At 36.9% G+C, this 24,960-nt stretch overlaps 1 protein-coding gene across 2 annotated transcripts in view; it reads right to left on the reverse strand.

Moving 5' to 3' along the window:
* The window catches only part of SMPD3 (sphingomyelin phosphodiesterase 3), a 119,015-nt gene that overhangs the window by 89,477 nt on the left and 4,578 nt on the right, over positions 1–24,960 (reverse strand). The window lies entirely within an intron of this gene.

Genomic DNA, 24,960 nt, shown 5'->3' on the forward strand with positions numbered 1-24,960 from the left:
ATGTGCCCCCATTCGCAAGTACCACTCATAATGAATTCACAACTAGATGGACTTCTCCTTATTCCCAGGTTTCAGGAGCATGGCTTTTCCTCCATTGTTAGTTGCTAGCTATACAGGCTTATATGGCTTAGCTACATTAGTGTTGTGTCCCTGATAAGCTGTGATGATAGGTAGCTAATCATCTTCTCCCTCCTTTCCACCATCCTTCTTCAATACAAGTTGTTCTTGTCTTTTTCCAACTGCCCCACTCCCTGACCTTACAGACCTATTGATCTTTTAACATTTCAGAAGACAGTTGTAGAATGTGTAGCAGGCTATTAGCTGTCTTACTGCATCTTAAGAAATTGATGATTCTGTTACTGTCTAAATCAAACATAATCAGATATATAATTCCATCTTGTAGCTTTAAGTAACCATTACCACATTGTAAAGGGTACACATTTAAACCAGTGGCTGTTTCTGAATCACATCAAAAAATGGTGTTGGATTAGAAGCAGACAACACAACAGAATGACTCTGGTCATTAGGGGTAGATTTTCTTACCCTATTCTTCCCCAATTTTCATGCCAAAACTGCTTTTACTGTAATCAACTTGAGGGAATGAACAGACAACAATACAACTCTACCACCATTCTTAACTGCAAATTACTAAGGAAACCAGTATTGACCTGTGGAATAACCATCTTCTATACCACACCATGCCTGTGAATCTGTGCTTTTCTCAAAAAGAATTTTAGAAAGGGCGAGAGCATGATAGAAAGCAGAATCAAGCAGACCTAGTGCTATCCTTTCTATCTTGCAAGTCATTTCTCAGGAGCAGAATAAAAAGGTCCGACCAAACAGCTATTTAAAGGAGCCATCTTGCTATTATGAACCATAGGGTAATCTACATACATTTAATTGCAGAGATAAAACTGTTCTGTGTGGTTGTTGGTAGGGTTAAGCATCATCTAGGAGATAATGAGCACTCTCTGTTCTTGCCGAGTATCATTTTGTACAAAATAGCAATAGAAAGGATTTTCCTCATTAACGAACCATGATGAGCAAAGAATGAAACTTAAGACAGCTAATTTTTCCAGGATGATAATGTTCTTCATTTTTAGGTCATTTGAGTTCCATATGAATTATAGAAAGATGAAGGCTTTACAATCCCCCTGCTCCCTCTCTCATTACATATGTAAAATTTACCCTGCTGTAATAAAACATTAATCTCTGTACCTCTTATTATGGGATTGCAGACTCACAGAGATAGATGACCATGTGTCAGAGCACATTTCCACAGTACAGTATCACTGAGTCATCATTTGGAATGCGAAAGCACAAGTCCAGAATCTTAGCTAGACTACACCTTTTTGTTTATTTAAAACAGACTTGCTAAAGTAGCTTCTGAGTCACATCATATACAGAGATACCTGACATGTTTTTTTAGGCATAGTCATACCTCATTAAATAATTCTGCATATGCACAAATACACAGAACTGTAACTATCTTCTGAAACTTGCCTTCCTTTCAGTGTTAAAAGCAGACTTCATTACACCCTGGAACAGCAGTACAGGACATGGGCATGAATGTTATGCACATTTAAACAAAAAGAACTGGAGAGATACTACTTCACTGCAGTTGTTATGACAGTGCTTGCTTTGCAGTGCAGTAACGGCACAAATTAGAACAGTTAACTTATCTGAATAGATATTGAAGCAGTTTATTTCATCTGCAGACAAAAAGTTTTGGCACATATCTTCATTCAGCTGGTGTTCAAATACACTTTCTAATGTGGCTTTTTACTCTTTTTTTAATGTGTTGTGTAGTACAGGACAGCTACAATCCACAAATACATCTGGAAGAAACATTAACCCATTTATAGTAGCTACTTACATCTGCTTCTAGATTAAAAAAAAAAAAAAAAACAACAAACAAACACCAAAACAAACAAACATACTAGACTGAACAAGGGTGTCAGTCAGCAGCTTTCACTAAAAAGCCACAGAAAAGTCTAAACGCAATATTACTGCATTCTCTCAATCTAAGATTCCTAAATCTTTAGTTAAGAACAATCTTCACACAAAAAGTTAAGTTCTTTCAAACATCCTAACTCTCAAAGCTCATCACCCCCATCATGGAAATCACAGTGTGTAGGTCAGCCAACTGATAAGTCTTAAAATAAGAATTAATTTTAGTTTTTGGAGAAAAGACAAAAGAAACACTGGCTCCTTGGTCCTTTTATCTGAAGGAAAACTGGGACCTAACTCTAGTGCTACTGACAACCATTTTTATAATATGAATACACATAAATATCCACAGAACCTTACAATGTAACCACTGGCAAATATATACACACACAGAGGTATATATATTCTCATAAAGTTCTATGCAACTTACATAAACAGGTCTTCTGAAAGGAGAAGGGGGGAGGGGGGGGAAGGAGGAAATAAACAAACCTGAAAAATTTAATCTATGTTATGTATCTAATTGCATATGCACAATCCATGTAAGTATGCATAAATCAGCCTCTCATACACACTACTTATACAGAATGTGCCAATCTCTCACATCTCTACCAAGAGTGAACAAATTGCAAAACCATACCATTTTACCTGTTGATTCTTAGAAAAAGGACAGTTTACAGTGGGAAATCCCAGTGTTTGGATCAAAACAGTCAAAATCAGTATCACATTAGTACCAATGGGATGGTGTTGCTTTTTCAATTTATGTAATTCTCTGTAACTCAAATTATACATGCACACCCTTCACAGAACATTTTCCCTTCATCCTAACCAACACAAAATGTTGAGTTTCACTTTATCCTTCAGTGTGTCCTCTTTTGTAGGGCCACACTGTTAGTTAAATAAAAACAAAAAGATGTTTGAAGTTCTAACTAAGAATTTAACATTTTCAGTGCTTATCTACACTGAGTTATATATGAAGTTATTATACTTTCTCAATAACTATCAAGCAGAAAGTATAGAGCAGAAAGTATTTCTTTTTAGAGAAAGATTTTAACATCATGCAAAATGAAAAATAAAGGTATGAAATTCACATCTTCAGATTTCACTGTCACTGGACATTATTCACATAACAGTCTTAACAACTACTTGTGGAGGAGTGACTGTAACAGATAAAGGGTGCCCATGGTTATTTATCTTCGGCAAAAGCAAATGTGCTTTGTTGGGGGACAACAGCCATCTGAGACCTATGCAGTGGTTTTGGATTAAGACTAAAGAAATCCATGGTAAGACATTTACTGTAGACATATAAGCTGGACACAGGAATGGCAAACTGATTTTTTCTTACCATCATTCCACACAATACCAGTATTCATAACCTAACAGGTATCAGTCTTTAGGGATTCAAAAAACACCGATTTATTTAGTATTGTATACTTGTTATCACAGTTCACCTGAGCAAACAAGACAAGAATAACTAACTGTTTAGAAACTGCAACTTTTCTTGTTATTTATATCAGAAATTATAGATCTGCTTTAGTTTTTAAGTAACACTACCATCATCTCTCTCCCTAGACATGTTGTTTCTTCATATTTTCTTTTAGTTCCGATTTACTTTCGTTGCCTTTATCATAAGCACTAGAATTTACCATACATCAACATCCACCTGACATCAAGAAGGAGGAGTAAATACAGTCAATAACCAAGTGCTCCACTTTTAAAATGAAAGAATTATGTTACACACTTTATAGAACAAGCATGTCTTGCTAGCACCACAACTCTCTGTGAAGAGGTGACAGTCATTTAGCTGTGCTATATGTTAGCAACTATCATCTGTTGTTACAAGTGATTAGTTTTTGGACAAAACCTATTTAAAGCACATCTGTTCTATGCTTAAGCATACTCAGGACAGGCATATGTAGTTTAAACATCATCTGAAGTGATATAAGACACAGCCAAATGTGTTGTGCTCTTCTTTCCCTACAAATATATCCAAGAAGTTTTACGGGCATAACAGGGCAGACTGCTCTGATCTCTGTAAAGCAGCTATTTTCACTCAGATTTACAAAGCTAAAATTAACTGCACACTGAAGTGCTTGTCTTTCCACTGACGATAAAGGTTGTGCAGATGATTAGCTCAGATGCTGTGTAGACAATGTGCTTACACTGTAGTTGCATAAAGCTAGATGAGCTAAATACCCTCACAGAAGTATAACCTGCATGCTTTCCTTGGCCTCTGAAACTACTTTGAACTACTCTATTTTGAATTTACTGCCAGAACACCTGTTTCATTGTCCTTGTTCTCTTGAAGATACTAGCAGAAAAGGTCACCTGTACTAATAAATCCATGCCAGTTTTCGAATTTTAACCATAATTAAACTGTATAAAAGCACTATCATGAACTGACAAATACCAGAGTATTTAAAGAATGGCTTTATATTTACAGAAAGTACTAGTAGTTAAGAATATTCAAAGCTGCCAGTTTTCACATAAGGGGACAGCACAAGGCCTCATTCAACTCAAACACTTAAAAATAAAGCTAAACAATCCATATGTTTTCTAACTATCACCTATAAATTGGTACATTTTCCACAGATAATTCTCCAGCATTTTTAAAGACAGGAGGAAACAAGATTTCAAAACGTCACTCAGGGAAAACAGGCAGTAACACCAGGGAAAGAATCCAGATCTCACGGTTCCTAATTCTTATGCTCAGTCCATTAAGCATCTTCAGGTCTTTTTATTTCAGGAATCGTAGCTTACTACGAAGACAGCCTAAATTATGTGAATTTTGCCCCCCAAAACTTAACTTAAATTAAATGTCACCATTTTTTACATCAAGGACTAAGAATGAAAGTTCCATACAGAAATGAGAGAAAAAAAGCCCTCTATCTGAAAAACAACAGATTTTTTCATAAATCAGATTTATAACACAGGAAAAATGAGGAATTGTGAAGTGAACAGTAGAGGAGAACTAATTTCTGAAACCAGCAAATCTTTCAAACGGGATTTACTACAGAAAAGAAAGCATGCTACACAGAATGCTATCTCAATAGGGATTAGAAATAGGAAACTCTCATGTAAATTCCACTTTTCTGTAGAGACAGATGGAACAATAACTAGAAATCTGCCAGTTCCATAAGATGTCACCATTAAAGTGAGAAAAAGTATAATATGTCTTAGGGAAAAGTACTCTGGTGATTTGACACTTGAAAATACTTGAATTTCTGATTCTAAAACAGTACACTGAAGACTTCAGTACCAATAACGGCAGTTTTAATGTTACCTCTTTTTTTTTTTCTTTTTCAGGGTCCAGCAGTAGAGAATGAAGGATACAGTGGCGATTATCAGTGGACAAAAACTGAGGAACGTGAAATATTGGTAAAGTTCAAGACAAAGTCATAACTAAACTCGTAATAGGAAGAAAAAAAAATTCTTTGCTATAAACTAAACATATGTCTTATTTCCCCATGTGTTCTCTTCCCTCTCTCTACAGTGTTTGCTGTTCTCTCTCGTTTTTTCTGATAAAAACACGGAAGAGATTTGTCATACAAAAGGTACCTCCCAATTACACTGGAGAGACACAGATATTTCAAAGAACACCTAAGTCTTAGAGGCCACAAATACAGCCTAGCAACAAACACTTTTACAAGCATTCACGACCTTTAATCTGTTGTAAATTCTTCTGGTTCTGAAACCTAGAATGCAATGCCAGCTTATATGCAGGTTTTTATTGGCTGACCATTTGACTCAAAGTGAAAGGCAGATTTAGGTCATATGCCAATTTATTATTTCCTTTATTTAAAGCCGCATATAAAGAAGTCATCAAAATAGACCAGCAGAGAAACCCAGTCAAAAGAAACTCTATTTTGGAATACAGATCTATGATAAATAAGTCATATCTGGCAAAGCAGGTGATACTTGCACACAGAAGTAATTCAGAACTACCTGCTATCTTATCCATCTGATGTACTTTCTCCAGTTTCAGATTTGGATTAGACCTTGAAATCAGAATCTTCTTTTAAAGAGGTACTATCATCCCAGATGATTCTACAGTATTTTTTTTAGCTAGGAACTAGGTATTGTTTGATGCCAAACACTGCCATGTCAGAATCAGCTCTACCTTCAGGCAAAAACATTTGCAGCCTCCACCAGAGCCCAACTATCTCAGGAAAAGAGAATAGCTGAGTACAATCCTTAGAAAAATGCAGACATCGCTACAGTACTTTCTAATAGCAAACAAAAATTTCCATCAGAAGGCAATTAATGCTTTTCATTCAAGTTCCTCAATCCCCCACTGCTGCAAGAAGTGCCGTGGACTCCTGAGTGACTTAAATTTTACAAGTACATTTCCAGTGAAAAACTGTAACTGGGGGGGGGGGGGGAAATCTATTCTGCACAATGCAACCAGGTCACAGTTATGCCAAAAAGAACTGATACATGTCAATATTTTCCAGAACCACAAGAAAGATATACACAATATGTCCATTTATTAGGACTCAAATCCCACTGTATTTTGCCATAAATTATTCAGGCCACGCCACTGGAACACAAGGACAAGGTGTTGCGATGAAGTTTATATTTGCAGAATACAATGGATTGCTATTTCTACCGAAGTCCTAATGGAACACAACAGATTCTTCCACTGTCAATTCTTCCTGTTTTACTCTCAGTAGTCACATATAGCAATTCTTTACATATATTGCATAGGCTACCTTGGTGTTTTGGGTTTTTTGGGGGATGGTGGGGAGGGGAGGCAGGGAATGACAACAAACAAAAAACACCCAAGTGCAGGTTAGCATTTATTCCGGTCTTACTGAAGAAAGTATTAGAGTAGCTTTTTGTAACAGCAGAATCTTAAAAATCTAATACAAACACTAAAATATTTTCTTGGTTTGAAAAATTTATGCACAAAACTCAGCTTGTATATAAACTTCTGACATTTCCAATAAATGTCAATATTTTGTTTCAATCGCATATGGCAGTGGAATCTCAGCACAACTTCAGTTTTGTGATGGTGAGCTTTGCAGGCAAAGTTTGGGGATGGCTATAGCATGAAGATGGACAATCAAAACAGTGAGCTATTTCCCATGCCATATAGCAGAAATATGGTCTAACATACTTTTTACTTTAATACTGATCTAATAGACTTAAGATTAACAAACCCTAACACATTCTTTTCTCCTAAGGTTCCAGCAAATTACACAACTCTTAATTCTCTTAAAACAAAAAATAGTCACGGAGTCTGCTCCCCATGGCTGAAAAGATAAGGTAGAAATCTGTGCTAACTAGGCCCAAATAATAGTGACAGATGACACAGAGAGAAAAGAGAAAATTAAAAGAAATAAGCCACTTTCTTGGGATTGTAAGGTATGACTTTGTTTTTAAAAATTTAATCAGGTCAACAATACTTGTTTTAGTATGTATTTCTTACAAATGTTAATTCACATACTTGTAGATAATTCTGTCCAGGAGACCAGCAAGAATTGTTCTCTGCTGATCATGGTTTAGGTATGTTATCCATTAGCAACTTGAGCTTTTGAAGTTAAGAACAGTATTTCTGCACAGTCTTAAAGACTTAGTAGTACTTTTTGATGCCAAAAGATTATTTAATATTTTATAAGGAACATAATACAAATTAAAATAACTAACACCTTTCATGTCTTGAATCACTAAAAGCTACAGGGATTCACATAGTATTTTTCAAAGTAACAGCACACAAGACTGATGCTCATAGCTCCATTAGAAACATTTATATGCAAAACACTGCTTTTTCCAATCATGAATTTCTTTTGAGATTCATTATTGCCTATAGTACTTTTGTCTGAAAAGAGACTCTAGGGAGATGACACTTTCCTTGGTTAGCATTGTTGTAGCTGACAGAATGCATAAAAGGCAAACCGCTTTTTCTCAAGCTTTCAGCCTGAGCCAATCAAATGCAGAAATTCTCAGCCTCTTCTAATCTTGAATTCTGGATTTTGAAGTTTACAGAATAATTGTAGCTTTCGAGCACAGAATCATTTTGTCACATAGCCCACTCTAGCTCACGCAAATGCTACTGGTGCCCTAAATACCATTAATAAAAATAAAACAACGACAAAAAAAAAAAAAAAAAAAAAACTCCACATAACTTGTTCTTTGTCTTGTGGACATGTCAGTCTGATTAAAAATGACTGCATATTGTTAGCATTAATGCACATTTCATTATGAAGAAATGATCCCTGAAGGCACCTTACACTTACCTTCCTATCAAAAAATAATTTATATCTGGAAACATTTTTTTTTCCGCTCTCACAAGCTGGTATTATGGGCCCCTGCCTGGATTCCTGGGCTCTGCTGTGTCAAACTTCTACAAAAAGACAATCTCTGCACTGAAGAGTTTACAGAATCTTTCATTTTATTTTTAGACAACAGCACTGAGTAACTGAAAAGAAAAAGTAACAAGATGATTTTGAACATCATGATAAACACTGTTTAACCACTGTAAAGTCTTTATAGATATCACAGCAAATAAGAGTTTCAAAAGGATGGACTTGAAAGGAAGGAAGGTGACCTCAAGGGATATTTAGAGGCAGCTTCTCCTAAACACGAGGGAAAGTAAAACAAAAGAGGGTTGTTTGAAAGCTTGATAGATAAACAACCAAGACACTTTCACTGCACATTTGTAGTTCAGAGTAAAAACTAACAGCAAGTGAGGCAATAGATAAGGCAGAACAGACCACAACTAAGCAGCTTTGTTTGGAAGTAGATGGAAAGATCCTGACACAAATATCCATGCAGGGTGGGTAACTCAAGAACCAAGCAAACAACACTAGCAGCAGAGTTCTGCATTGACATTAACTGCACAAAACTGGATTCAAAGTTCACAGAGGAGAGGGTTTTTTTCTCAGGATGAGGGAGAAGTGTGGGATTTTGTAAGCTTTTTTGTGGGTTCTATTTCTGGTTTTGCTCCAGGTCAATGCAAGATACTGTGGCAAGTTATTAATGGCAACAGCATTTAACATCATCCAAGAGTTCAATGCTTAAGAAAATGCAAGCATTTATTTCATTAACAGTGGCACTTCAAGCTACACCTCTACTATCTATTCACCCCGGGCTCTTGAGTTCTTATAAAAGCCCTATGAGTTGAGAAGCCACCTAGAAAATAAAGGTCTATAAAGGTCAAGACAACCCAAGTCCCAGAAAGATACTTCATCATATCCTGGGACAGAAGAAAATCCAGAGTTGAACAGGCAGTGTAATTTGGCCCAAGTCTCCAGCCATATGGTGTAGCTCAGCCCTGAACAGACACAACAGGACATAAGGAAACTGAGTTTCATTAACACAGCATTAGGGGTAAGCTAACAACCTCTGTCTCTCTGCAAGTTCTACTATCTTCCCAACAGTCCACCACATCCACTGCTAGATCAGCAATTCTCTACTGCACTCCATTGCTCTATGTTACGCACCAACAACCAACCACGTTCAACAGTAACTGCAGCCATCTGTTTCCCTTTTCCAGGCCCCTACTGAATTCTGACATCAGCATTGTCTCCATAGCACCTAGAACACTTAAGTGATTTTTTTTTTCCGGTTTTAAAGCAAACCAGAGCAGAAAACTGGACAGATTTAAATGCAAGATGACATTTCATAATTTAATAAACTACTCCAAATGGCAAGAAGTAACTAAACTATGTGCAAGTCCATTTTTTGTATGCCCACAAAGATTTTGACTCAGCCAGTGTGAACCTGTACACCCACCAAAAAGGACTGTTTTGCACTTCTTCCGTGTTGCTGTACACATTTTCACAATGCTCTTCGCACTGACAATAGCACCTCAAGCAGCCCCGCGCAGTCAATTAAAATGCCACCTAAAAACTGTGTGTAGCAGCACTGATTTGCATGATCTAAAAACTGAGCATGGATCTGCATTCCCAAAGTACTATATTGTATCACAGCATGTCACATGGCAGCTAACAACTTTTAAATCGTTGTGACTATTTGTAGATAAATTGGTAAAAAGGACAAAAAGAGTATCGAAATGAAACTTGCTATTACTTGCTATTTTGCCAGTCGGTAGTCTTACTATTCACATTTCACTGGATCCCCTCCTCTGTCAGAAGTACCTCAAGTTTGATATACCTCCTCTGAGAAGAATGCGCAGCTTTTGCCTCTGCTTCTGCCATTTTGCTTAATTTCACCCTTTACTGTACAAAAAAAAAAAAAAGTTATTTCCTTGCTGCTCAGATTTATTCCATTTTCTCTGGCCAACAGTTCTCTGGCTCTGTTTTTTCTTCAGAATGGCAATACTCATACTTTTGAAGCAGTATTAGATCATTTGATACTACAGATGTAATTTATACGGACTCTGTCCCTTATTGACAATTATAATCTCTCTGCTTCCTCTAATCCTTTTAGTTTACTGTGGCACATTCAGAACAGGCACAGTGAAGTGATCCTACAGTAGGCAGGAGTTTCTCTAAAAATGTATCCTGTAGGATCCCACAACAGTCAGCCTCACAAAATTCTACTCACACAAGGGAAAGGACTTTTTTGGAAAGGCACACAAAGTTAGTTTCTAATATCTTAAACCACAGAAGACAGTTACATTGATTTTATACCAATACCAGTAAATGTTTGTGTTTTCTAGAGCACAAATAAATCATTTGACACTAAATATTTGATTTTCAAAACTGAAAGCACATTAAACACTAAAGCAGAAAACATGCTTCAATGTTCATTTTTTTTGAAGTGTAGCTTAGACATTCTCACAGATTAAATAAATGATACCAAACTGCTTGACCTTGTTTTAGTACAAGTGCTATGCAGTACACAGAACCACAGAAATTGTAGATATCTGCATCTGAGACAAATTCCAGTCTGTAGCCTGGATGAACAGGTGATATAGCACAGTAATATTTAGCACTAACACTTCTTGGAGACTCTTTTAAAGTAGCCACTTATGAAAAACAGCCTTCTGATAGCTATCAGTGTAGTAGATACATATTTTTTTTTTCTTTTGACTTATTTAAAATTCTTGCCATACTGCTCTGGGTGTGTACCCTTCATTAGTAGGCCACTTCTTACCTTCATGCCTGTAATTGAAGAGTAATAATGCCATAATGGGCTCACAGTGTCAGTGAGGTGCGAGCTGAATCTGATTCACTATATTAGCCTCACCAAATTAAATCTTCATTTGCAGGAGGACATTCAAGGGATACAGATGTAAAATGGAGCTAAATTATCCCCCACCGAAATGCATGACAAAGGAAGCTGAGTGTCATCATCAGCACACCAAATATTCATTCTCCAAAATGAGGCTTGTGACTGTTGTGAGACTTCTTTAGCCTTCTATGACAGATTTTTTTTGCAAACTTTGAGTATCTTCAGTCTTTGTGATGAAACAGGAAAGATTTCTAAAACACAGCCCTTCTCTACCTCGTGTATTTACCACTGTGACAACTGTATACCTACCATAAAAAACATAGAGAAAGCGCAGAGACACAATGATGTTTCTGGGAAAACACCTTTCACTGATCTACAGTATGTACAGGCTACATGTTGCCATTTTAGTGTTCGAGTTCTACATTAAAAAACAAACAAACAAAAAACACAAAAACCAAACCACAAGATGAAACATTATCAATTGCCGCATTAAATTGGTATTGATAATTTTAGAATCTATATGTCACAATGACTTCAGAGCACATATTAATTGTATGCCTGCATGTATGCAACACTGGAAGGATAACAAGCTCCAGAACTTTGTGTCCATGCTAACGATGAACACAATAGTATTTCTCCAAGTCCAGTCAAAACCTTTTATATTAAACTTGTTTGCACTTTACATCAACAAAACAGAATATCATCATATCATCACAGCTAAATTGCAGGCGAAACAGTCTCTGTTCAACCACACAGACAGGCTCTGAAGCAAAATGGAAGGACCTGTACCTGGAGTAGAGCTCATAGAGTGGTGACAGTGTTTATGGGCTGTTCTCTTCATGCAAGTTTTTTCCACCTATACAATCACCATACTATTCTAACTTATTAAGTTTTTTAAAAGCCTAGAATTTGCTCCAGCTCACACTGGTAGACTAGAAACAGTATGATGTCTTAAGTCACCAGTTCAATTTTATGAAAGGTCTGGAAAGCAGTTATGTTAACTACAATTCATCTCTTTTCCCTTACCACCTTTATTAGACTGTTTCAGAATCTTACTGCTCTGAGAGTTACTGAATTAAATCAAGTAATTTGAGTTTATTTTCATTTGTTTATCTAAGGCTCACCCAGCTATTCTATAATGCAAGATTAGCATACAGGCAGGTACCCCAGGCTTCCTACATAAGAATTACAGTATTATGGTCTGCTTAATCTGGATTATTTAAAGTCCATATTTAAACTGTGCAAGCACAGCACAAAAGAAGTAGAATGCATGCAAAAATACAGCTCCGTTTTGATTTGTCTTTTCTTTTTCCCTCAAAAATCCACAAAAAATTACTGGTTTGTTTCTTCAGTTGCAACAATTAATAACTAATTTTCCCAGGGTTTATGCTGGCATCAAGTGATAGAGATTGTGTATGAAAGAAGTTTTGTGCAAAAGCTTACTAAATTATTATAGAACAGCCATGTTCATCTCCTGCATTTAAAACTCAGGGTTTACTTTTTCCATAACAAATAAATTTTCTATCAAATAAAGTTAATCAGTATTTGTTTTTCTGCTTCTACAGAAGCAGGACTAGAAAATTTGACAAGGAGTGTTGCACTACATTCCCACTTGGCAAAACGGGCACAGCATGCCCAGCTTCTATTCACTAATAAGGCAAGGCAAAGTTTGTGGGACCGCAAAAATATATCAGAACTTAAGGAAACTATTTTTCTGTGGCATGACTTGGCACAGAAATTACTTCCAAATCCATTTACAAAAACTTCGCAAATTTATAATTATCATTTGTGTCCTGATATTAAAATATTAAATCCTTATATAGAATTCACACAACTACAGTAAGTACTTCCCATAAACGCAAACTAATCTCCAACCATGCAAAATGTATTTAACTACTTAACTATTCAATATCTAAATTAGACATAGTGATTTTTGCAAAACAGACAACTCAATTAAAAGAATTATTCAAAAACAGAAGTAAAAATCTTCTACGGTGCCTGAATCTGCCATAATAAGTCACATAACTAGTCAGAAAGACAACAGGAATCAGTATTACCCTGTACTAGCTCTGCCAGTAAAAACAGATAGCTGATTGAACTAAATTTTTTCCAACACGGAACATTCAGGTTTTTTGTAGTGCAATTATTTTAATGCAGGACTCAACATTGCTAAATCAAACTGGGCAGGAATTGAACCACTAATTACAGTAAAAGGGAATCAAAAAGAGCAGCACAGCTCTAAAAACAGTAGTAGTATCTCAGAACTCACAATATTATTAATGGTCACTTAACTAAATTTTAATTAAAGTATTACACTCCTGTACTTTCCCAAACATACATAACATTTTGAACTTTTATAACTAGCACCTCCCTTTCACAAAAGTTTATACTTTAAATAAACACACAGCCAGAATAGAGGTAGCAAAACAACAGTTACCTTCAGCATTACGTTTGGTCTCAAGCTAGAAAATTATTTGCCTGCACATATCAGAGACCTCAGCCCTGTCTTACTGCCCTCACAGCTTTCTAAGAATGTCATGCTTAGCTATAGGGACCAGATTTTCAACAGATCTGTTAGGCACAAAATCAAAATGGACAAATCTTCACAGGAGCTCAGAACAGTCAGTGCTAACCTCTTTTGAAAAATCTGTCCCCAATTATAGATGCCAAGTACTTGAAAACCTGGCACTAATCTGTTTTCATATGCTCAAAACCAACACCACAGCCACTAAAGGTTTTGGGACTCCTGACACTATGTATTGCTACCAAGGGAGGAGGACTGAATAAATCTACCTTAAATGACAGAGCTTAATACTACATTCACTGGCACTGTCCATGGGATAGTTTTGGGTTTAGCCCCTCTTATTTATATATTAGTCCTTCTGAGCCTCTCTTCCTCTTGCCAGTTCCTCAGGGTGATGCCTGATGTCAGCCTAGGGTGTTGCTAGTGACAGCTGATTAGACAGAACAATGAGCTGGCCTGAAAGAAAATTAATCAATCCCTCACACCTTTCCTTTCCTGTAACCAAATAAGGCTGAATCTTGGTAAATTAATTGAGTTTACACTACATGGGCAAAAAAGACAACAGTGTAATATTCATCCAACTGGTAATACAATCACAAAAGAGAACGTAGCCATTTGCTGTTTAAGTGGACTAGGATAGCTTTACCACACGCTCCAGGAATCATTTCCTAAAAGAAACTGCTGAGCAAAATGAGATTGAATTATATATTTTGAAGCATTCACAACTTTGAACTTTTATATAAAATATGTAATACCAAGGCCAAAATTCTGCCTTCAGCACAATTCTTTGTCCCAAATACATGAATAAATTTTGTTTGCTTATTGGAGTTCCTTTGAGGATGTTTGGATTTAGCCATACAGTAATGGCTTACACTTTTATATTCAAATGTAACACTGAAATGACAGCTTTGGCCAATTCAAACAGTTATTACACTAGGAAGTCTGTTTCCCTTAGTTCCCTGAACTGCCATATAGTAGAAGTAGAATCATCAGACTTTTTTTGCATGCTGTTTATTAGAGCTATAAGGAGAAGTCTTCCAAGTATCTGTTAAGAAACGCTTGCTTTTAAAAGATGTGCGTGACATCTAATGTAGAAGTGTTTAGTTTTATACAGCTACCACCTGCCCTGATAATTTAAACATGTTATTTTCTTAACACAAACTCTCTTTACTCCAGTAACAAATAAAGACTTTTTAAAGAGGCAATGTTAATTCTAGCCCATCTAAACACAGATGATTCTTATGAGACAACAAAAACATCAGGGACTTAATGTAAAAACCTTCTAATACCCTAGCGTATAATTACATTATTCATTAGCAAGTAACTTCAAGTGGGTGTAATTTAATGTTTCCTTCCTGCCCCCTGAGCAAACACCACAGAGAATAGTTAATCAATTTGATCCCAAGCTCCTAAAATCCACCTTCTTGATAAAATCTGACTCAGATACCCACAGAGCTTCACCCCAGACTACCCTCAAGGATCAAGAGTGTTTACCCAACTTACAGGTTCACCTACTTAAGCAGGTAGGGTGGCAGCTAGGCTATGCTTCCTTCATTTTTTAGTAAATTCAGCAGAAAACAATTGCCCTATAAAACTTATCATCTGTTGTTCCTTTTGACTAACTCCATGTTTTGTGAAATGGTCTGGTCATTCATGAAGTGCACTGCAAATGAGCGCACCTGCCCCGATTCTCACATGAAACCTCCTCTTTCAACAATAACAATAATCAGGTTGCTCTGATCTCAGTTTGGTACAATCTGAATAAGAATCTGCACACTAATAAAAAAAAAACAAAGCCTCAGTGTTTTACATGATCTCCCTATTAAAATATTGCTTATTTAGTAACAAATTATTTAATAAAACATTTAAATATATAATAAAGCTCCAGTCATTGCAATAACTTTGCTCCATAATGTCTAATAGGGTTAATTTCCAACAATAACACTGCAGAAACAGAACTAGAAGAACTTTACAAACAGAAATCCACACTCGAGGAGAAGGGTAACCCAGAAAACCCAGCAACGGCAGGCCACGACTTCCCACTCACTCACCCTCCTCACACCTCCCGGTCATCAGCCCCTCCTTCAGCTGCCACTATTCCTGTAGTCATCCGGGCTTTTTTTACATTTTTTTTTTTCCACTTTCTTATGCAAAGCTAGCATAATAAGGCCAAGACAAGAAGAAGGCAGTTTTGGTTACTGCCGATGGGCTTACCTGCCCTATACAAACAACACACTGAAATACCGAACAAGTCTTCGCCCACTCTGAAGAAACTAAAATGGTGCCCTCACCCTCCCACAGGCGCGGCAGGGGAGAATGCACTCTCCCGCCGCCCTCGCTGATTGGCTGCTCGGTAGCAGAGGCGGGGACACGCCGGGAAAGCACCAACCAGAGGCGAGGGCGGCGCTGTGTAATGGCGGTGAGACAGAGGAAAGGTGAAGGTGGTGGCGGTTGGCTCCTTGAGGCGGCTTGTTGGAAGAAAGATTCCTGTTCCTAGCAGCCAGGTGCCTAGCTTTGGTGAAGAGTGAAACGTCAGTTAGTGTTCTCCAGGTGAAGTATAATCTGTATGTTATTCTCAGTGTTATATTTGTTTGGAGGGTAGTTAATGTTAGCTTTAGAAGTAAAGTGTCGGTGCTCTCTTGAGGAATTGCCTTGCTTTACCTATATCTTTCCAATACTATGCAACAAACTTCTAACACCATAGTCAGTTTTTAAACCAGGAAGAAGGTGCCTTAACTGATGTTTTAACTGGTTAGGATGAATAAATCCTGCCATTTTTATTGATGCCAAGCTGCCTGGCTGTCCTCTTCTGCCAGTTCCTAAACTGAGAAGCGACTAAGGTATGGAATTAGACAATTGAGTGTAAACCTGGCAGATGTTGATGGCATTAAGTGAGCTCTGCATGGGAGAGAGAGTAATCAATCCTCTGTGGGATGCAGAAGACCTGCTCATGTTACCTATTTGGCCTTCTGGCATTTTTGTTACTTGGTCCCTCCTGGCATTTCCTTGTAGAAGCAATGGCTTACCTGCCCTCTCTTGTTGCTGCCTTTTAGTAGAACTGGAATGCAATAAAAACCTAGAAAAGAGAAACTTGAGGTGGCCTGAAGAAGAAGGAAAATAGCATGGAAGTGTGTTTTGATTTCTGAAATATCTGTAAATAAATAGTGGGGGACTGGGGGTGGGATTGAACTCTTATCTGATCTCTATGAGCCTGTTTCAACTTATTGGAAGAGGCTTCCAATTGATATACAAGTTGTCTAGAGAGAATGGTTTCATTGAAGACTTGTACTACCTGCCTCTTTAAAGTAGCTTGTTTAGTAGTAGGTTTAGGTAGTCTTTCTGGTGATGACTCTTAAGCTGTTTTTTTTTTCTCTGAACTGTAAGCATATTAATTATTTTTTGTCAGTTGCATTGACTTATTTTTGGCATTCTGATGATGATTTTTATACTCATTATTATAGTAGTGGTTTGTTTAAATCTATTTTATGTACCCAAAAGTCTGGGATGGGTACTTCTTAATTGTGTTGGCTTTTTGCATTAACGTGTGATCTATAATATTTTGGAGCCATCCCATACTGTTTATTTAATTAGGCTGCCTGGCCTGTGTATTAAAAATCTTTCTGCATCTTGGAAAGTAATCTAATTTTCTGAATACCAGGAAGATAATCTTATTCTGTAAGAAATTTGACAGGATTTTTAATATTCTACTTGTCCATGCCACAGCCATTTTTCTTCCACAGTAGTGGTAAAGACTCAGCACAGCCTAAAGAATTTTGGAAGAGCTGTTTTAACAATGTGCTTTTTTTTTTTAACTGTACAGCTTAAACACTCTTAATATTATAGAGTACGTGTTTCATGAAAACGGCATGAACTGAAGTGTGCATCGGTGTGGTAATACAACCCTGAATACATAAACACCATCACAGAACTAAAAGAAGGATGCAGTTTTCCTCTTGTTCTCAATGATTGGCAGGAGTATTGGGCTGGAAAAGCAGTAAGAAAAAGTAAATTGGCTCATCAGTAGCCAGTGTAGAAACTATTTTTTTATTTAGGTGCCCATTTTGGGCATTATTATGCATCTCCGTTTTTGTCAGAACTATTGTTTCTTCTGATGTTATCAACTGCTAATAAACCTTGAGATCAATTTTCATGAGAGCTCAGGACACCTATCTGTTCGTGCAGAACTGTTCAGTTCTCAAACACGTTCTTCCTGCAACCCTCCACCACCTGTACATTTAAGTCACTTTATTTCTCAGAATACGTTATGGACAAATTTTCCAGGGTTTTTTTGTAAGTGTGAAGAGAAGTGAATTGTACTAAGAGTTTTTGAAAGGAGGTGGAAACTTGATTGCAGATATTAAGTGGGTCTCAGGATACAGGTATTGCAGTTGGCTGTTACAAATGTTTGGAATCTTACTGGTAGTAAGTCTGTAGATGCGAGAAATACAAGCTTTATGGAAACTATCTTTTTCTTAGTCTTTAAATTGGGGTGGGGGGGTGTTCACAGTTCTTAGTTTCTGACAGTTTTCCATATTGAATACCAAGAGCTAGCTTTTTGCAAATGAATGGTAGGTGATTTATCTTTTCAGTGTTTATGCCTATGGAGCATTTTCTATACTCACTTATGAAATTACTTATACGTCTCTGAACTATTTGCTGCTGTTTTTTCAGGTAGTGCTTGACCTTTTAGTCATTCCATTGTCTCTTTGCTTCTGCACTGATGCTGAACTGTCAGACTTGGGACCTTATACATTGCCTGCAGTTCAACACATCATCCACGTTTTCAACTGTTGAAATTGCATGATTCCTCTCACTTATGTGCTTGGATGCAGTTTCTTCATGGGTATAGCTGTTGTTTTTCCTCTCTACTGAATGTTCTAGCTCTTGCAGTGTCAGTTCCTTCACCAGCCATCTGTCTTGTTGGCTCATTCACTGTCTTAACAGCTCTCCTTCTCAGACTAGATGAAAGTCCTAGTGAGTATACCATCAGCTGTTAATTTTTTATTCAGGAGCTTTTAAAACAATTGTTGCTGCACACAAAGATCCTATATTTCAATCCTCTCTATTCAGTCCCTGGCACTTACGGTTGCTTTCTTCAGCCTCCTTTTTCTAGGTTCTTTCGCAACTTATTTGTCTATCACTTCATTTCTTTTCCTGAAATTTTTAGAGTAATTTTGTTCAGTTTGACAACCTAGCTTGCCCCTGAACTCTGACTGTAAAGTGCATGTCTGAATGCAAGGAAAATATAATGTGGTTCTGTTTGTTGTTTCCCAGTAACTGTCCTTTAAAATCTCTGAAAGAAGCATCTAAATACTTTCAGATATTATGTAACTCAGGTAATAGCTCCTGAGAAATGTAAGATTGGTATCTTTTGTCAAAAAGTTGGAGAACAGCTTCTCTGTAGTGGTATCAATGTTAGAGATAGGATAGATTGACTTGTAGCTTGGGCTGGCATTCTGCTAAACAATCTAGCAATCTTTTTGATGAAAAGTTCTATTTGCTTGTAAGCCAGTCAGGCCTGGATACAAAATTGCTTTATGAGGCCCCGAGTGTACAGTATCACTTATTATAGTAGCAGTTTGTTTTATTTTGGTACACTATACCTGCTTTATAATCTGGCAATAGCTAAGGTTTGTCTAGTGTCTGGAGCATTATAAACCACTACTCGATGTTAGTGCAATTTTCAGGGGTAGAAATGAATTACGCAGATGATAATAATTTCAATAAAGACAGAGTCATACCAGATTTTCTTTTTTTTAGTGTATATTGGTAAGCCTTTCTCAGACCCTCTGCTCCTTTCCTAGACAATTTCTAGTACCAATTAGTCAGCCAAGCATCTGTAGCTGGCAGCTGTCCTCATGAAGAAGGCCCCAGGAGATTAAAACTCCTGGGACACTGATTTGCATGTTAGATATTACTGTTTATCATCTTCTGAGGGTCTTTGATAAGTGTTGTTTCTTGGTGATAACGAAAACTGAGTGTGCTTAGCGTGGTGACTAATAATTAGTAAACTGGATTTTATTTCCCCACTGTATTGCTGACTTCCAGGGTAAATTTACAACTGACCTTGAATACCTCTAGTGAGAGACTGTCTACATGAGGAAGGGTTGTTTCCAAACTAAACCACTGCAGCTGAAACAGGTCTTCTCCCACTGTCATGCTGTTATACAGGTAAATGCAGGTAAATGTGTGTTCATAATAGATTGGTCTGCTCTGGTCTAGGAAGTTAAAGCTTTATTATTATATTGGTAATAGAATTTATGCTAGTATAATAATTCCAGTGGTGCAGAAAGTCTTACAGTATTACCTAGAGTTACACAGTGTATTTCTGACGTTGCCCAGGCCTTTTTTGTGTAGTCTTTGTGCACAGAAAGTGGAAACAGTCAAGTAAGACAGCAGAATGGAAGAGTGTGAGAGTATAAATTAATTTCTTTTCTGTCTTTCTCTCGGGCAAGTCAGCTTCCAGCCCCCAGGATGTGATTTCCAATAGGAAGTCTATTTGAGGCTGCAGAAGTTGTCTCCAAAGCCCTATTAAGTGAGGTTCTCAAGTGTGGTCATGACAAACCTTATGATAAAGTATGGCTATGAGAAGCAAAGGAATTTGAAAATGCCCAGAAGTCTGCAACTGTGTACTGGTAACTAATAAACTTTTCTTCTCCCTAAGTGAAGCTGCAGATTTGCTAAAAAGAACAAGCAGTCAAACCCGAGAAAGTTGCAGACAGAAGCTGGTAAACTACAACTTATCTTCCTTCCTCGTTACTAGAATATACTCTGTAGCCTATGTTCAGACTAAGCGTTATCCCATTTATATTAAGGAATGTCATAATTGTTAGGTGAACCCACTGCCTATGTTAATTTACTGTGCTGGAAATAACAAGTAAACTTGCTACAGAAGAATAAACCTATTCCCAAGAATGTGATTGGAAGGGTACTTTAAGAGCAGACAAAATCCACTTATGTGCTAGGCTGGAAAGAGCTAGCTGCTACTTAACATCCTATTAACTAAAAGGAATCTCTCAATTAACTCCTTCTGCAAAAAAAACATAATTAGGCCTCACAAAATTTCAGAGTTTTGTGCTTTAAATTATCTCAGTTACCAAAGAATATTCCTTCAAACCAACCAGTCAAAATTTGAAGTGTGAAGTAAACATAAACTTAATTTTTGCATTAGGTTAATAAAATCTTTCAATCATGGAAAATACAGAAGCTTTAGCTTCATCATAGTTTTTACATTATATTCTAATTAAATGGATTTGCATTTTATTAAAACTACCTTAAGTCACACTTCCAGTTACCAAGACGTGCTTATCTACAATATCCTAAAGTAATAGAAACATCACTGTATAGAATTTATCAATCTGTTTCATACTTTCTAAAACAAGGCAGGTTGTTCCATTTACATATAATGGGTTCAGTAAGAAGTTAGATTAAGTAGCTTTCTGTATTCTGTAAAAATGAATATGATATAACTTGTGTTGTGGTGCAGACATAAAGACTGCATATAGATAAGTTCTGAATGGAGAAATCTGGAGCTGGCCCCTGCAGCGTTGTCAGAAGTGGTTCTTCTGAGTCAGATTATGAAATTAGAGCTGTAATCTCTGTTTGACATAGAGTTAATATGCAGCATTTCCAGGGTTGAAGCTGTTTACTGTTTCTTCCATCTGTCAGGATTTTCCTAGCTTCTATGGGAAAGAAATACATATATCTGAAACTGAGATTGCATAGAGGAAAGCTTTCTTTGTGGATATGTTATGGAACCCTTTCTGAGAACTGTAGGTAGCTGCTGGCAGACCACCAGGTGAAGGAGTGAATGAGTGTAATGGAAGTAGTTATTTACAATAATGAAACATATTAAAAATCCTTTTTTTTCCCTCTTTGGTGTGACACTTGAAACTTGTTTGTGTGAGAGAAAATAGTATGAAAAAATAATAGTCAAAAGCATTAAGACCTGAGGAGAATGATTGATCTGAATGGTAGCCTACGTGGGGTTTTTTTATTTATTTATTTTAGCGCTATGCTTAGGTTTTTCTTTCTGAGAAAAGTGTGCAAAATCTGCAAGGTTAAGCTATAAACTAAACTTGAAGGACCTTACCACTGTGAGATAATGAAACTGAGCATCATATCAGCTGTCAGAGATGAACTCTTCATATTTGTTATAAGTCACTTGTGCTGTCTGTCTTGGAAAGTTAAAAAAGTGAACATATGAAGGAATACTTCGTGCTGACCTAGTGATCTGATAAGGTAGTGTTCTGCACCTATAGATTGACGCTTGTGTTCCTTTGCGTTTTCTTGCAGGACCGAAATGTGGACTAATGTAATTAAATGTGTGTATCAGCAGCCTGTGTGCTGTGTGTCAGAGAAACTTTCAGTCAAGGTTTCTATGTTCAATAAAGATTTAGCTGTGCCTGTACCTTTTCACCTTATGTACCTTGGATACATTACTGTTTTGCTTTGGAAGATATAACGAGGAAAATATTGGGCTAAAGCTGGAGGTTCTGAGAAGTGATCAGAAGGCTGGCTTTTAAAAAGTTGCAATTATCTATTTCTGTCACTTATGTTATTTGAAAATTAATAGTTTAACAAGGAAGCTGAAATGATGAATTCAGACCTTCTCTCAGTGAATAAAAATCATATTATACCCAAGATATGCCCATCCATTTACAGCAGTACATAATTGGAATTAGGTCTGCCAGTATGGTAGCCAACTTCTTGTGCTTCATTTCCATTGTACGTTGTTCTTTCAAAGGAATGCTTATCATATAGCTGATACCCTGGCAGCAGCTAGAGTAATCTAGATAATTGCACCTTATCAGGACAGGTTTTTTTCGGTAATCTTTCCACCTTTGGTGTGGGAGTAAGAAAAGTTTCCCTAGGACTAGAAACAATGAAGTGCTGTTTTTAGACTATACAGTCATCTTTACTTTTGCATTGTCTTGCCATGTTTGAAGGGTACATGCAGCTTAAAGTTAAAGCTTTATAGAGCTCTAAATTTCATCATGAATAAGTGATGGTATGTGCATCCTCTAAGACTAGCAAGAATCCTCATCTCCAGTGTGTTTCAGCAAACTATGCATCCTTTTGCTCAGGAATTAATTATGGGCACTAATTGTCAGGGTCTCTTCTTCCCTATCTTTTTCCCTGAAACAGGCACTAAGGGATTCCAACATGGATTTTTATCCTGCTTTCCTATTACTTATGGGGACAAGAGAACACAAATTTCTCTCTACCCTCTAAATAGATCTACTAACATATCCCAGCCCAGACAGAAATAATAAAATTAACAAGATTCTTATCTTTCTTCTTTGGTCCCTGCTAGTTCTTTAGCTTGGATAAAAGACTCCTGTCTATGTTGGGTTTTCTAGTGTCTCTGTCTTTTCCTTCTGCTGGTAGGGTCATCACTGGAGTTCAGCTTTGAGGTAGGTGAAGCACTTCTGTAGAAAAAGCTATGAAGCTCTGATCTCTCATCTGTATGGCAGTACTGATTTTACAGAAGTATCTGTGGTGAGGAGTCAGGAACTGTTTAGTTTTTCTTCCAGTCTGTGATATTTGAAGTGTTTTGGAACACACTCGCTATTTTAACGTATCCCCGCTTCATTTGTCATTTCTCATTGAGACAGAATTTCTCATTGTTTTCACTATCAGTGACAGACAGTGCTGCGTAGCAATATGGGAAGGGTGGAGTAGCCTGTATAGAAAGCTACAGCCCCTCAACTGATAGCTACTTTTTTTTTTTTTTTTTTTAATAATGTTATCAATTCCCAGGCAGGGTTAAGATCTGCCTTTTCTCCATCCAGTAACTGCTTATTAAAGAAAGAAAACAAAGTTGCACAACTTTCCAGTGATAGGGAGTCTTTCTGCTAGTCTCTTTGCAGTTAGCCTAAAGGAGTCTATGGATTTTTACCCCTCTTTCCAGAATGGCTTTGTCGATGTTTGAGTAAGTGAAGGGAGTAAAGTGACTATTTAACTCCTCTTTTGGCAGAAAGGAGATTACAGCAAGACTGTACTTGAGGAACAATATAGGTGGTAAAAAAAAAAAAAAAAAAACAAAAAAAAAAAAAAAAAAAAAACAACCAAAAAACACCAACCAAAAAAAACCGCCCAGAAACCTGTGTTGAAGCAAAACTGTTAATCAAATGTTAACGTGCTTAGAAATAGTCAAGAGGGACAGATGGAATCCTGTGATTCTCTCCCTTCTCCTTCAGTCAGTTTTTAAAATATATTCAAAGATCATGTACTTCTGAGTGACAGATATGGCTTGTCACTTTAGAGGTTATTTTTGCTATTGTTAATACTCAAATAGATTGTGCTTGAGTTGCAGTAGTTGACAGAAGTCTTAAGTACCACAGAGAAAACACTTGTCTTGCATTTATTATCTCAGCTTTCAGATTTAAGGAGCTATGTGTGGTTAAACTTTGAAATTATGGAACAGTAATAGAATCCTGTTCAAGTTGATGCCTTCTAGCAAGGAAGGGAGTCGGGGGTGGTGTGATTGTACAGTAAACACATGTTAAACTTTTCTCTTAACTGTATTCTTTAAGACAGCATTCAGCTACCCAGAACAGTGCCTAGGACATGCTCTCTGCAGTTTGCACTGAACTCATAGTGCATCTTGTGGTATTTTTCTCCTGAGACAGTGATATAAGTCTAAGCCTTGATATACTTCATATTTAAATCGGAACTTCTCAGCTTATGTTGTCTAATTGTAACTAATTCTCTAGTAACATATTTCTCGAGTAAATATCCTCTTGATTATCTGAAGAATATGCGTTTTCACAACTGATCAGAGTTGTTAAACTTTGATCTAATTCTGTAGTTGAGCTGTCATAGGTCACACGCTAGTTTCTAAAGTGAAAGTTTCTTCAGACGCTGTAGGAATGCTGACAAAGGGCACCTTTAAGAATTATTCCCCGTATTTTTAGGATGCTAATTTAATGTTTATCTGCTCTGTATTTGCAATGCTGAAATTTTAATGCTCTTCCAAAGCAAAGATGCCAAACCATGTTACCAGAGCTGTTCTCTACCTGCAAATGTAAGCAAGGATTGTCCCTATCTACAGGAATAAAGCTAAGTGGACAGGCAGAGGCTAAACTTCTTATGAGTGGAATATTGGATGTGCATAGATAACTCTTCTTATAACTCTTCTTTTATAATGTCTGAGACATCTTGGGTCCAAATCTAAAGAAGACTGTATAACCATCTTAAACTGAAGCTAATGGAAATTCTGGCTGTTTTAGAAATCTTTAAGAATTTGGTCCTGTGTGTTTCATATGGAATACCTAAGATGGCTGTATTTGCAAATTTTGTGAAGCTGCATTTTTTGAGGACAAGTAGAAAGATGTTTAAAAAAC

This window comes from Tyto alba, unplaced genomic scaffold (genome assembly GCF_018691265.1).
Source record: "Tyto alba isolate M040663 unplaced genomic scaffold, T.alba_DEE_v4.0 Super-Scaffold_26, whole genome shotgun sequence".
In the NCBI taxonomy this organism is placed as follows: Eukaryota; Metazoa; Chordata; class Aves; order Strigiformes; family Tytonidae; genus Tyto; species Tyto alba.